Here is a 14,583-nt window from a genome sequence, read left to right as displayed (position 1 = left end):
GATGCGCCGTTGCGGACTGCTGGCATTGGCTTCTTTCTGCACTGTGCGCACGCGCCGAGAAGGGGACACTGCTACAGGTTGCCGGAAAGGTTTTCTGCGAGTAAACTAAAGATGGGAAGTTCGGATCTTTCACATGAATCGGTTCATTTGAATCAGTTCATTCAAATGAACCGATTCATGAATCGAATCTTCGATTCATTCACTGAGCTGTCAAGAAGCAAGTGAACCGAAGCTTAGGTTGCGCAATGCGCATGCGCGGATGCTTAGATTCACTTGCTGACTTGCTGAGTCGGCTCTTGGTCTGAGTCAGGAAGTTTATTCTTTAAAACCCTGTGTGTAATTATCTACCCCACTGTAGGAAAAAAAACAAGCATCCAAGGGGGGTGAATTTAACACTGGGGTAAATAATATAATTAAAATGGAGGGTTAAATGTGTAAATGTATTTAAAAAAATACATCTCTCTCAATAGTTCTATAGCTACTGAATGAGACAGAAGAAGGGATGCCTTTAACATATACAGTACAGACCAAAAGTTTGGACACACCTTCTCATTCAAAGAGTTTTCTTTATTTTCATGACTATGAAATTTGTAGATTCACACTAAAGGCATCAAAACTATAAATTAACACATGTGGAATTATAGACATAACAAACAAGTGTGAAGCAACTGAAAATATGTCATATTCTAGGTTCTTCAAAGTAGCCACCTTTTGCTTTGATTACTGCTTTGCACACTCTTGGCATTCTCTTGATGAGCTTCAAGAGGTAGTCCCCTGAAATGCTTTTCACTTCACAGGTGTGCCCTGTCAGGTTTAATAAGTGGGATTTCTTGCCTTATAAATGGGGTTGGGACCATCAGTTGCGTTGAGGAGAAGTCAGGTGGATACACAGCTGATAGTCCTACTGAATAGACTGTTAGAATTTGTATTATGGCAAGAAAAAAGCAGCTAAGTAAAGAAAAACGAGTGGCCATCATTACTTTAAGAAATGAAGGTCAGTCAGTCAGCCGAAAAATTGGGAAAACTTTGAAAGTAAGGGCTATTTGACCATAAAGAAGAGTGATGGGGTGCTGCGCCAGATGACCTGGCCTCCACAGTCACCGGACCTGAACCCAATCGAGATGGTTTGGGGTGAGCTGGACCACAGAGTGAAGGCAAAAGGGCCAACAAGTGCTAAGCATCTCTGGGAACTCCTTCAAGACTGTTGGAAGACCATTTCAGGTGACTACCTCTTGAAGCTCATCAAGAGAATGCCAAGAGTGTGCAAAGCAGTAATCAAAGCAAAAGGTGGCTACTTTGAAGAACCTAGAATATGACATATTTTCTGTTGTTTCACACTTATGTATATAATTCCACATGTGTTAATTCATAGTTTTGATGCCTTCATAGTCATGAAAATAAAGAAAACTCTTTGAATGAGAAGGTGTGTCCAAACTTTTGGTCTGTACTGTATATCTCCTTGAGAAGCCAATTTGACCCTAAAGGGTTAATTCAACCTGTAATCTAAACTCTGTCCTGTCACTTCTCTTATCTCTCTGCTCTGCTATCAGTAAACCTTTCCGGGATATATTGTTTCACATGTGGGCATCAGGGAGCCGCTATCTAATAGCGGGAGACTCCCTGAACGTCCGGGAGACTTGAGATCCCTGGGATGTTCCCCAAGCAAGGCCCAGGCTTCTAGGCCTCTACTGGGAGGCCCAGGCTCTTTCCAGTATGGATATAAGTCCAAAAGTGAATCCTGTGACAAGAAATGACCAGAATGGAAGAAACACCAGAGCATTAAGTGCAAGTAAGAAAGATGGAGTAACGGTTGTGGTTCCAGCAGAAAAGATTCAGCAGCAGTGAGTACAGCTAAGAAAGGTGCAGAGAAGAAGACCTCCAGCCCAGGCATGCAGCATCCAGTACAGTATAGTGACTCCCAAATGGGATGTTCTATGAAAAGTGGCAATCCAAACCTGCAGGATGCACAGGAGGTGAGACAGGGGGCGCAGCACATGCATCAGGTGTGCAGCTCACCCCTCCAGCACACAGGCAGCAGAGGACATCTCTAGAGAGGCTGAGATTACAGCAGAACCTGCAGCAGTGTGAGGTGGTGACCATGGCACGCTTAGGCCGCACCAAGTCTCAGTCTGGAGGTGCCAGAACCAAAAATGCTAAAAGATCTATGGATGTGGTGCAAGAGAGATCTGCAGAGAAATCTCATGGAGTCTTCAGGTCTGCTGAGTTCAAACAGCCTGAGAAGCTGCCCAAGACTGGACACCAAACGAGGAGAGGAGATCCCTGCCCTGGTGAGGAAAATGGAGGAGTTGAAGGGACACAAACAGATGCTGTAAATGGAGATTGACTGTGTGTACAAGCTGAAGACTGCAAACCCAAACTGTGCAGCCGTGTACCACCGTAAGCCACATGCACTCAGCTTGGAACTTAGGGTTGCCACCCGTACAGGAATGACCCGGACAGTCCGGGTTTGTAATCCTGTGCCCGGGCACAAGCCTTTCTCAGACCCGGGCACAGGATTTAAACTGCAGACTTGCACTGTGCACACCTGACAGCTGGCGGTGAGCGGCGTCGTCGGGTGTCAGTCAGCGGCAGAGGCCGTATCCTGTCTGCTTGGCCCGTTCCTCAGTTACAGCTTGCTCTCCACAGCTGGACCCACTTCCGGCCTGTGGAACGCAACTTCCGGTCCCGATGCGTTTCACCCATGTTCGGGTTTGACTTGAAGAAATGGTGGCAACCCTATTGGAACTTGGTGACGCAGATGGACACTGTCCTGAATAGGATGGGACACCTTGCTGAATCTTACAGAAACCAGGAGCGTTTTGCCAGCCATGGATTTAGCTTTGAATCTGGATTTTCCAGCATTATCCCTGAGGAGGCCCAGCAGGTGACAAGACCTGTGCTGTAAGCTGCAAAGTTTTCCTTTCAAAAAGAAGAGATCCATAAACAGGACAGTGTGTAACAGCGGGCACAAGAATCTGCAGATGTCCCTGAGGAGACACATGGACCTCAGACACCAGCACTACAAGTCCCAGGAGGCACAGCGCAGCAGCAGCAAGACAATGGACATGTATCTGTACATACAGGTGATAGGGTAGCAGAGCAGAGCTCTACTGCTGGGGCAGAGACTGGGGGTGATGGTGGACATGTACCTGAGGGGTCAGTGTCTGGGGGGAATGTACAGTCTGTATGGGAGATATCTGAGGATGGCATAGAGGTGGACGGGCTGGAGGAATCTCTGCAGAGTAATGAGGGTGATTTTCCACCTTTACCCTCAAGCACAGAAGGTGTGAGTGGCCCCCCTAGTGCAGACACCCCCCATAAGTCAGGGCCCTGAACCCCGCCAGGTTCCCCCCAGTAATACCTGGAGCCGCAGCGCTTCATCTTTTTCCTCTGGCGCTCACTATATAGGTCAGGCCTTTAAAAGGAGAAATGTAGTGCGATTCAAACATCGAGGCACCAAAGAAGACCTCCCAGATCAAAGGCTTGTGGTCCGGGAACTCTTGTGTCGCAAGATGGGGTTTGTGCCAGCGGACATCTTGGCAGTCATTAATCTACCAGATAGACAAGGCTAGAAAGTCAGCTTCAAGCTCATGTCTAATCTGAATAGATTTTGGGCTAATTTCCCTAAGTTCAGAGACACTGAAGATTGGGGTAAATGTATTTTTATTCCAATATCCAAGCCAGATACCGTCACGGTTAATATCATTTTCTGGAATGAAGCCGTCCCTCCCCAGGATATTGTGGTGTGGCTCAGGAGGCACTGTGACATAGTGTCTGATCTCACCAAGAACAGAGATGATGATGGTATCTGGACTGGAGGGTAGAAGGTTATGGTGAAGCTACGCCAGCATAATAATGTCACGTGGCATCTACCAAACTCCTTCATTGGGAGAGAGAAAGGCGTCTGCTTCTACCCAGGTCAGCCCAGGAAGTGTTTTAAGTGTGGCAGAGCCGGTCATGTCGCGAGTGTGTGCACTGTGGTCAAGTGCAACCTGTGGAGTGAGGTCGGCCATGTAAGTGCAAATTGTCAGAATATCAGATGTAATCTGTGTGGCACGATGGGTCACCCTCACAGGGACTGTCCGGACGCATGGCACAATATCTGTAAGGAGCTTCCTGATGAGGAATTGTTGGAGGCAGATGCTGTAGAGGAGGAGGCCTTAATGTCAGGGTCCATTCTCACTAGACAAGAAGTCCAGCAGGGATCAGGTACTGCAGCTCCAGAACATGAGGTCCCAGATACCACACAGGGGAGTATGGAGGTTGTCCCTGAGGGTCCGCAACAGTCAGAGGTAGCTGCTGCTTCTTCTTCTTCTTCTTCTTCTTCATCACCAGCAGTATTTGAGGAAAACAAAAATAACAAGAGGAGAAAAAAAGACAAGTCTTCCCATAAGCCTGAGAGAGAGCACAGCATGGCCGAGAGTGTCAGGAAGAAAGTCCATAAAGGGTCACCGGTAATGGTCATATCTAACAGATACGGGATCCTGTCAGAGTCTGAGGGAGATTATGAGCGAGAACTGAAGAAAATAGATGATGAATGTGAAAGGGACACTAAGAACCCCCCTACAAAAAAGAAACCCTATTCTGTAGAGTCCTAGGTAGAATCAGACATGGAGACAGGTGGTAAGCAGGGTGACTCAGATCTATGATGATGGGTATTACCTTGCTGCTCTTTCTTTTGTGTTGTGTGATGATGGTTGGGTTCTCTTTAAAATTGCTTTCCAGCAATATGAACAGTATTAAAGTAAGAAACACAAGGCATATAGTGTATGACCACCTGAGATCTCTTGATGCAGATGTCATCTTCTTACAGGAGATGAGTCTGACCACATCAGGACTTCTACGTGAGGCTGATAGGGAATGGAGGTCTGGTCCTTGTTTCTGGTCACTGGCTGTGGAGCGTCATGCCGGGATTGCTATATTGTTCACCACCAATGATGTGACTGTACATAGACTGACAGAAGTTATTATGGGTCGGCGTCTGGTCCTGGAGGTCACAATCCATGATAGATGACTCCGGCTCATTAATATCTATGGCCCACAGTCAGTGGTAGGAAGGGTCCAGTTTTTTAATGAGGTTAAGCAATATCTTTTTACTTCTGTCCCAATGGTGTTGGCTGGAAATTTCAATGTCACTAGGACATCGGGTGACAGATCTTCTGGACGAGCAGTGACCAGGGACTCCAAGGTCCTAAATAGCATGATCCAGCAGGCAGGCCTCAGTAATGTGTTCACACAGGATGGGAGAAAGTCAAAATGTACATATTTGTGTGCAGACAGAAGTAGTCGCATTGATATGGCTTTTGTAAACCCTACAGAAGTGGTTAGTGGGATTTGTGAGAAAATCATCCCTTTCTCTGACCACTTTGCCTTGTCTTTCTGCTTAGGGGCCACTAAGCGTCCTGATGTTGGTAGGGGGCTATGGAGATTTAACTCCAGCATCCTGGAGGATCCTCATGCCCAGGATTGTGTCCATTTTCTTTTTCAGCAACAACTAGAGAAAGTGGACTTTTATGACAACATGGCTGACTGGTGGGAGGACGTCAAGGAGGAGATCAGATCCCTCTTGAGGAAACTGTCATTTAGGAAAGGGAAGAGTAAGTATAGCCAGTATCTCAAGCTGCGGAAAGAATTGGAGTCACTGTATTCGGCCGATGGGTGGGACCAACAAAAGATCGACCGACTCAAATCTGAGATAAGGCAGTATCAGTACAGCAGGTACACCTCCCTGGTTCTGGAACGGGATTATGGGTCCTCAGGGTCACCTGATCCCTTTAAAAACCGCTGGGAGCGTGTGGCAAACAAAGTGGTCACAGGTCTCACTGACTTCCAGGGCGTTTTGCAAGAATCTCGGGAGGGTATCCTGGGGGTGGCGAGATCTTACTATACTGACTTATTTCAGAGGAAGATTTTGGATAAACAATTCTTGGAGGCAACTCCAGGCCCTGATACTAATGATTTGGACTTTTCTCCTTTAACAGCAGAATTGACGATGGTATTACAGCAGAATTTTATAAGAAGTTCAGAGACCACTTAGCCCCAATCCTCGTGGACGTGTACAAAAATTGTCTAGGAAATTATTATTATTAAAAATGCCTCCGTCCATGAGGGTGTCCTCGTTAATTCTGCTGTCTAAAGGTAAGGAGCCTAGTGACATCAAGAACTGGAGGCGAACATTGTCCTCCTGACTAAGGAGTATTATCTGCAAGAAGCATATAGACAGCTGGGAGACACCTCTGTTTATTCCAAGCTTGGGAATGACCCTATTCCTGCGATTCAAGTGCAACTGTGTGAAATGTTGATGCGGTATAATAAGGGTGGATTTTTTTACGGCTCGTATCATGGATCGGCTTGTGCCACCATCCCCCAAGAAACCTACTTGGTACTTTGTACCAAAAGTTCACAAATCTCTGACCCAACCCCCTGGCCGCCTCATTGTGGCAGGGATAGGGTCAGTCACAGAACCCCTATCAAAATACCTGGACTGACTCTTGAGACCGCTCTTGTCAAATGCCCCTACATATTTACGTGACACCAATGCCTTCCTGGAAGCGCTGAAGGATTTCCAGTGGCAGGAACATTTTAATTTGGTGTCCCTTGACGTGGAAAGCCTTTACACCCGCATACCACACGGGGAAGGTGTTCAGGCTGTCATGAAGGTATTGAGCAAAACTGACAAGAGCGCTATCTATTGTACCTTTATCCGGGAAGCACTCAATTTTGTGCTTAGTAACAATGTGTTCACTTTTGGGGGTTGCTGGTACAGGCAGATCTATAGTACGGCCATGGGGACACCGGTGTCCTGTACATTCGCTAATTTATACTTGGCGGTCTTTGAGGACCGATATGTTTTTTCTACCTCTAATCCATTCTTGCAACATATAAAACTGTTTTTGCGCTACGTGGATGATGTCTTCATCTTATGGCAGGGTTCGAGGCTGGTGTGTGGTGAGTTTGTCCAGTTCCTTAATGATCATAATGAAATTAACATGAAATTGACGCTTAACTTTGGGGGCACCAGTTTTGACTTCCTCGACGTTCGCGTGACCACTGAGGGGGACACTCTCACCACCACCGGTTTTCGAAAACCCGCTGCCACCAATTCCTTACTTCATTATGACAGTTACCATCCACGTAGCGTAGAACAGGCTGTCCCTTATGGACAATTTATACGTCTTAAACGTATCAATAGCACAGAAACAGGATACAGTATGCAGGCCCAGGAATTGAAAGAAAGACTTATACAAAGAGGTTACCCAGAGTCAGAACTAGATGCAGCCTTAGAGAGAGCAGGCAGTTTCACACAGGATGAACTTTTGAAGAAAAGTAGTTCTAACTCCTGAAGCCGGGTCACCAACAGGTTTACATTCGCCTTCAAATATAGCCCCTTAGCGGATACTATTAACAAGTGATTTACAAAAATTGGGACATCCTCAAGAATGAGGAGGGTCTCCAAGATTTAACGCATAACAGACCACTCATCACCTTCAAGAAGTGCCATACAATTAAGGAAAAGTTAATAAGAAGTAGGTTTAAGGAAAATAGAACCAGCAATTGGCTTACTGAACGTCTTCCTATCAGAAATCAGAAATGTGGGGACTGTTCCTTCTGCCAATACATCTACCAGGGCAAATATCTATTTTTTGCAGGCATTAAACATAGAGTGAAACAGTTTTTGACATGCAGGACCAAATATGTGGTCTACCTGGTTCTGTGCACCTGCGGGTCTTTTTACATAGGGAAGACTATTCGCCCTATGTATGAGAGATTCAGGGAGCACATCCATTCAATCAAGTCAGGAAAAGGTTGTCCTAGATTGATAGAGCATGTCCGGAGTAGGCATGGTAAAAATACCAAGTGTCTAAAATTTGCAGCTCTTGAACACATTCCAATTCCATCCCTGGGTGGAGATAGACACCGCCTCCTACTTCAGAGGGAGGCGGAGTGGATCATCCGTACTGCCGCTATGGGCCCTTTAGAATTAAATGATCGAAACGATTTAAGTGTCTTTCTATAATAGCTAGAGGTCTATGCCATAGATATGTGTATTGCCAGTGTCAGGAAATAGTTTGTTCTTACCCCCCTCATCCTGGTTTGGATGAGGACATCTTAGCGTCCTGGGTAGCCTAGGCAACATGGACGCATTAAAAGGAGCGCAGAGCAAGCGCGATGAGGTCAGAGGCCAGAAGAAGTGCAAGTGCGCGAAACGGCCGTCGCCAGCTGATCACTCAGTAGCTCAACGGTGTGGGAGGTATATTGTTGGTCTTGACCCGGCTAAAGCATTTGACAGAGTAGACCATGAGTATCTATGAGCCACTTTGTCAAAGTACGGTATTCCGGGACAATTTATTGATTGGCTGAAAACCTTGTATAGAGAGGCAGAGAGCTTTCCTCTGGTCAATGGTTGGCAGGGTGACACGTTCAGGGTTAAGACAGGGATGAGACAGGGTTGCCCTTTGAGTCCACTGCTGTATGTGTTTGCCTTAGACCCGTTCCTGAGGTTGCTGCAGGAGTGTGATTTTCGTGGGGTGCCGATCCCCCACTGCTTGCCTTTGAGTGTTGTTGTCTATGCGGATGATGTGACAGTGGTGATATCTGAACCTCGTGCAACCATCAGAAGCTACTCAGAGGCCTCAGGGTTTATGGTCAACCTTGAGAAGAGTCAAGCTTTCTGGACACTGAATTCTGATCCATACTTTGATCTGCCACAATTCGTGAAAGCCTCCGCCTATATTAAGATCTTAGTGGTTAAATTCGGGAGGGACGATAACGCTAGGATAAATTGGGAGTTGGAAGCTGGAAATGCAAAGGTTCAGTGATGGAAGAACTGGAGGCTGACCTATAGAGAAAGGGTTACTATATTAACCACCTCAGCCCCTATAGCTTAAACACCCTTAATGACCAGGCCACTTTTTACACTTCTGACCTACACTACTTTCACCGTTTATTGCTCGGTCATGCAACTTACCACCCAAATGAATTTTACCTCCTTTTCTTCTCACTAATAGAGCTTTCATTTGGTGGTATTTCATTGCTGCTGACATTTTTACTTTTTTTGTTATTAATCGAAATTTAATGATTTTTTGCAAAAAAATGACATTTTTCACTTTCAGTTGTAAAATTTTGCAAAAAAAACGACATCCATATATAAATTTTGCTCTAAATTTATTGTTCTACATGTCTTTGATAAAAAAAAATGTTTGGGTAAAAAAAAAATGGTTTGGGTAAAAGTTATAGCGTTTACAAACTATGGTACAAAAATGGGAATTTCCGCTTTTTGAAGCAGCTCTGTTTTTCTGAGCACCTGTCATGTTTCCTGAGGTTCTACAATGGCCAGACAGTACAAACACCCCACAAATGACCCCATTTCGGAAAGTAGACATTTTTTATTTATTTTTTCTTACAAAGTCTCATATTCCACTAACTTGTGACAAAAAATAAAAACTTCTATGAACTCACTATGCCCATCAGCGAATACCTTGGGGTGTCTTCTTTCCAAAATGGGGTCACTTGTGGGGTAGTTATACTGCCCTGGCATTCTAGGGGCCCAAATGTGTGGTAAGTAGTTTGAAATCAAAATCTGTAAAAAATGGCCGGTGAAATCCAAAAGGTGCTCTTTGGAATGTGGGACCCTTTGCCCACCTAGGCTGCAAAAAAGTGTCACACATGTGGTATCTCCGTACTCAGGAGAAGTTGGGCAATGTGTTTTAGGGTGTCATTTTACATATACCCATGCTGGGTGAGATAAATATCTTGGTCAAATGCCAACTTTGTATAAAAAAATGGGAAAAGTTGTCTTTTGCCAAGATATTTCTCTCACCCAGTATGGGTATATGTAAAATGACACCCCAAAACACATTGCCCAACTTCTCCTGAGTGTGACACTTTTTTGCAGCCTAGGTGGGCAAAGGGGCCCACATTCCAAAGAGCACCTTTCGGATTTCACCGGCCATTTTTTACAGATTTTGATTTCAAACCACTTCTCACCCATTCGGCCCCTAAAATTCCAGGGCAGTATAACTACCCCACAAGTGACCCCATTTTGGAAAGAAGACACCCCAAGGTATTTCGTGATGGGCATAGTGAGTTCATGGAAGTTTTTATTTTTTGTCACAAGTTAGTGGAATATGAGACTTTGTAAGGAAAAAAAAAATAATAATAAAAAAAAATCATCATTTTCCGCTAACTTGTGACAAAAAATATAAAATTCTAGGAACTCGCCATGCCCCTCACGGAATACCTTGGGGTGTCTTCTTTCCAAAATGGTGTCACTTGTGGGGTAGTTATACTGCCCTGGCATTTTCCAGGGGCCCTAATGTCTGGTAAGTAGGTAAATGACCTGTGAAATCCTAAAGGTGCTCTTTGGAATGTGGGCCCCTTTGCCCACCTAGGCTGCAAAAAAGTGTCACACATGTGGTATCTCCGTACTCAGGAGAAGTTGGGCAATGTGTTTTGGGGTGTCATTTTACATATACCCATGCTGGGTGAGATAAATATCTTGGTCAAATGCCAACTTTGTATAAAAAAAATTGGAAAAATTGTCATTTGCCAAGATATTTCTCTCACCCAGCATGGGTATATGTAAAATGACACCCGAAAACACATTGTCCAACTTCTCCTGAGTACGGCGATACCACATGTGTGACACTTTTTTGCAGCCTAGGTGGGCAAAGGGGCCCACATTCCAAAGAGCACCTTTCGGATTTCACCGGCCATTTTTTACAGATTTTGATTTCACACCACTTCTCACGCATTCGGCCCCTAAAATGCCAGGGCAGTATAACTACCCCACAAGTGACCCCATTTTGGAAAGAAGACACCCCAAGGTATTTCGTGATGGGCATAGTGAGTTCATGGAAGTTTTTCTTTTTTGTCACAAGTTAGTGGAATATGAGACTTTGTAAGGAAAAAAAATAAAAATAAAAATAAATAAATCAGCATTTTCCGCTAACTTGTGACAAAAAATATATAATTCTAGGAACTCGCCATGCCCCTCACGGAATACCTTGGGGTGTCTTCTTTCCAAAATGGTGTCACTTGTGGGGTAGTTATACTGCCCTGGCATTTTCCAGGGGCCCTAATGTGTGGTAAGTAGGTAAATGACCTGTGAAATCCTAAAGGTGCTCTTTGGAATGTGGGCCCCTTTGCCCACCTAGGCTGCAAAAAAGTGTCACACATGTGGTATCTCCGTACTCAGGAGAAGTTGGGCAATGTGTTTTGGGGTGTCATTTTACATATACCCATGCTGGGTGAGATAAATATCTTGGTCAAATGCCAACTTTGTATAAAAAAATTGGAAAAATTGTCTTTTGCCAAGATATTTCTCTCACCCAGCATGGGTATATGTAAAATGACACCCGAAAACACATTGCCCAACTTCTCCTGAGTACGGCGATACCACACGTGTGACACTTTTTTGCAGCCTAGGTGGGCAAAGGGGCCCACATTCCAAAGAGCACCTTTCGGATTTCACCGGCCATTTTTTACAGATTTTGATTTCAAACCACTTCTCACGCATTCGGCCCCTAAAATGCCAGGGCAGTATAACTACCCCACAAGTGACCCCATTTTGGAAAGAAGACACCCCAAGGTATTTCGTGATGGGCATAGTGAGTTCATGGAAGTTTTTATTTTTTGTCACAAGTTAGTGGAATATGAGACTTTGTAAGGAAAAAAAAAAATAATAAAAAAAAAAAAATCAGCATTTTCCGCTAACTTGTGACAAAAAATATATAATTCTAGGAACTCGCCATGCCCCTCACGGAATACCTTGGGGTGTCTTCTTTCCAAAATGGGGTCACTTGTGGGGTAGTTATACTGCCCTGGTATTTTCCAGGGGCCCTAATGTGTGGTAAGTAGGTAAATGACCTGTGAAATCCTAAAGGTGCTCTTTGGAATGTGGGCCCCTTTTCCCACCTAGGCTGCAAAAAAGTGTCACACATGTGGTATCGCCGTATTCAGGATAAGTTGGGCAATGTGTTTTGGGGTGTCTTTTTACATATACTCATGCTGGGTGAGAGAAATATCTCGGCAAAATACAACTTTTCCCATTTTTTATACAAAGTTGGCATTTGACCAAGATATTTATCTCACCCAGCATGGGTATATGTAAAATGACACCCCAAAACACATTGCCCAACTTCTCCTGAGTACGGCGATACCACATGTGTGACACTTTTTTGCAGCCTAGATGCGCAAAGGGGCCCACATTCATTTTATGAGGGCATTTTTAGACATTTGGATCCCAGACTTCTTCTCACGCTTTAGGGCCCCTAGAATGCCAGGGCAGTATAAATACCCCACATGTGACCCCATTTTGGAAAGAAGACACCCCAAGGTATTCAATGAGGGGCATGGCGAGTTCATAGAATTTTATTTTATTTTGGCACAAGTTAGCGGAAATTGATATATTTTTTTTTTCTCACAAAGTCTCCCTTTCCGCTAACTTGGGACAAAAATTTCAATCTTTCATGGACTCAATATGCCCCTCACGGAATACCTTGGGGTGTCTTCTTTCTGAAATGGGGTCACATGTGGGGTATTTATACTGCCCTGGCATTCTAGGGGCCCTAAAGCGTGAGAAGAAGTCTGGAATATAAATGTCTAAAAAATTTTACGCATTTGGATTCCGTGAGGGGTATGGTGAGTTCATGTGAGATTTTATTTTTTGACACAAGTTAGTGGAATATGAGACTTTGTAGGAAAAAAAAAAATAATTTCCGCTAACTTGGGCCAAAAAAATGTCGGAATGGAGCCTTACAGGGGGGTGATCAATGACAGGGGGGTGATCAATGACAGGGGGGTGATCAGGGAGTCTATATGGGGTGATCACCCCCCTGTCATTGATCACCCCCCCTATAAGGCTCCATTCAGATGTCCGTATATGTTTTGCGGATCCGATCCATGTATCAGTGGATCCGTAAAAATCATACGGACATCTGAATGCAGCCTTACAGGGGGGTGATCAATGACAGGGGGGTGATCAATGACAGGGGGGTGATCAATGACAGAGGGGTGATCAATGACAGGGGGGTGATCAGGGAGTCTATATGGGGTGATCACCCCCCTGTAAGGCTCCATTCAGATGTCCGTATGTGTTTTGCGGATCCGATCCATGTATCAGTGGATCCGTAAAAATCATACGGACATCTGAATGCAGCCTTACAGGGGGGTGATCAATGACAGGGGGGTGATCAATGACAGGGGGGTGATCAGGGAGTCTATATGGGGTGATCACCCCCCTGTAAGGCTCCATTCAGATGTCCGTATGTGTTTTACGGATCCGATCCATGTATCAGTGGATCCGTAAAAATCATACGGACATCTGAATAGAGCCTTACAGGGGGGTGATCAATGACAGGGGGGTGATCAGGGAGTCTATATGGGGTGATCAGGGGTGATCAGGGGTTCATAAGGGGTTAATAAGTGACAGGGGGGGTGTAGTGTAGTGTAGTGGTGTTTGGTGCTACTTTACTGAGCTACCTGTGTCCTCTGGTGGTCGATCCAAACAAAAGGGACCACCAGAGGACCAGGTAGCAGGTATATTAGACGCTGTTATCAAAACAGCGTCTAATATACCTGTTAGGGGTAAAAAAAAACACATGTCCAGCCTGCCAGCGAACGATCGCCGCTGGCAGGCTGGAGATCCACTCGCTTACCTTCCGTTCCTGTGAAGCCCCCAATACCTGTTTTTCATGTCTGAGCTTTCCTTCCCCCCTGGAAGACATCACATTATCCAGGCAGATCTGTTTACTTTCTTTCTCCCCTTCTTGTTTTGTTGAATACATAACTTTATTGACATAAAAGTAATAGTGACCATAAAGTAATAACCTTCCAAATATCATTCAAAAGAGCGTTTCTACAGGGAGGAACAAAAATACCAAACTTCAAAAAAGCTAAATTTAGCCAACTAAGGCCTCTTTCACACTTGCGTTCTTGTCTTCCGGCATAGAGTTCCGTCGTCGGGGCTCTATGTCGGAAGAATCCTGATCAGTTTTATCCTAATGCATTCTGAATGGAGAGAAATCCGTTCAGGATGCATCAGGATGTCTTCAGTTCCGGACCGGAACGTTTTTTGGCCGGAGAAAATACCGCAGCATGCTGCGCTTTTTGCTCCGGCCAAAAATCCAGAACACTTGCCGCAAGGCCGGATCCGGAATTAATGCCCATTGAAAGGCATTAATCCGGATCCGGCCTTAAGCTAAACGTCGTTTCGGCGCATTGCCGGATCCGACGTTTAGCTTTTTCTGAATGGTTACCATGGCTGCCAAGACGCTAAAGTCCTGGCAGCCATGGTAAATTGTAGTGGGGAGCGGGGGAGCAGTATACTTACCGTCCTGTGCGCGGCTCCCCGGGCGCTCCAGAGTGACGTCAGGGCACCCCACGCACATGGATGACGTGATCACATGGATCACGTCATCTATGCGCATGGGGCGCTCTGACGTCATTCTGGAGTGCCCGGGGAGCCGCACGGACTGTAAGTATACTGCTCCCCCGCTCCCCACTACTACTATGGCAACCAGGACTTTAATAGCGTCCTGGGTGCCATAGTAACACTGAACGCATTTTGAAGACGGATCCGTC

The sequence above is a fragment of the Bufo bufo genome, chromosome 4, assembly GCF_905171765.1.
Source record: "Bufo bufo chromosome 4, aBufBuf1.1, whole genome shotgun sequence".
Lineage (NCBI taxonomy): Eukaryota > Metazoa > Chordata > Amphibia > Anura > Bufonidae > Bufo > Bufo bufo.
Note: the sequence above shows the minus strand (reverse complement) of the source record.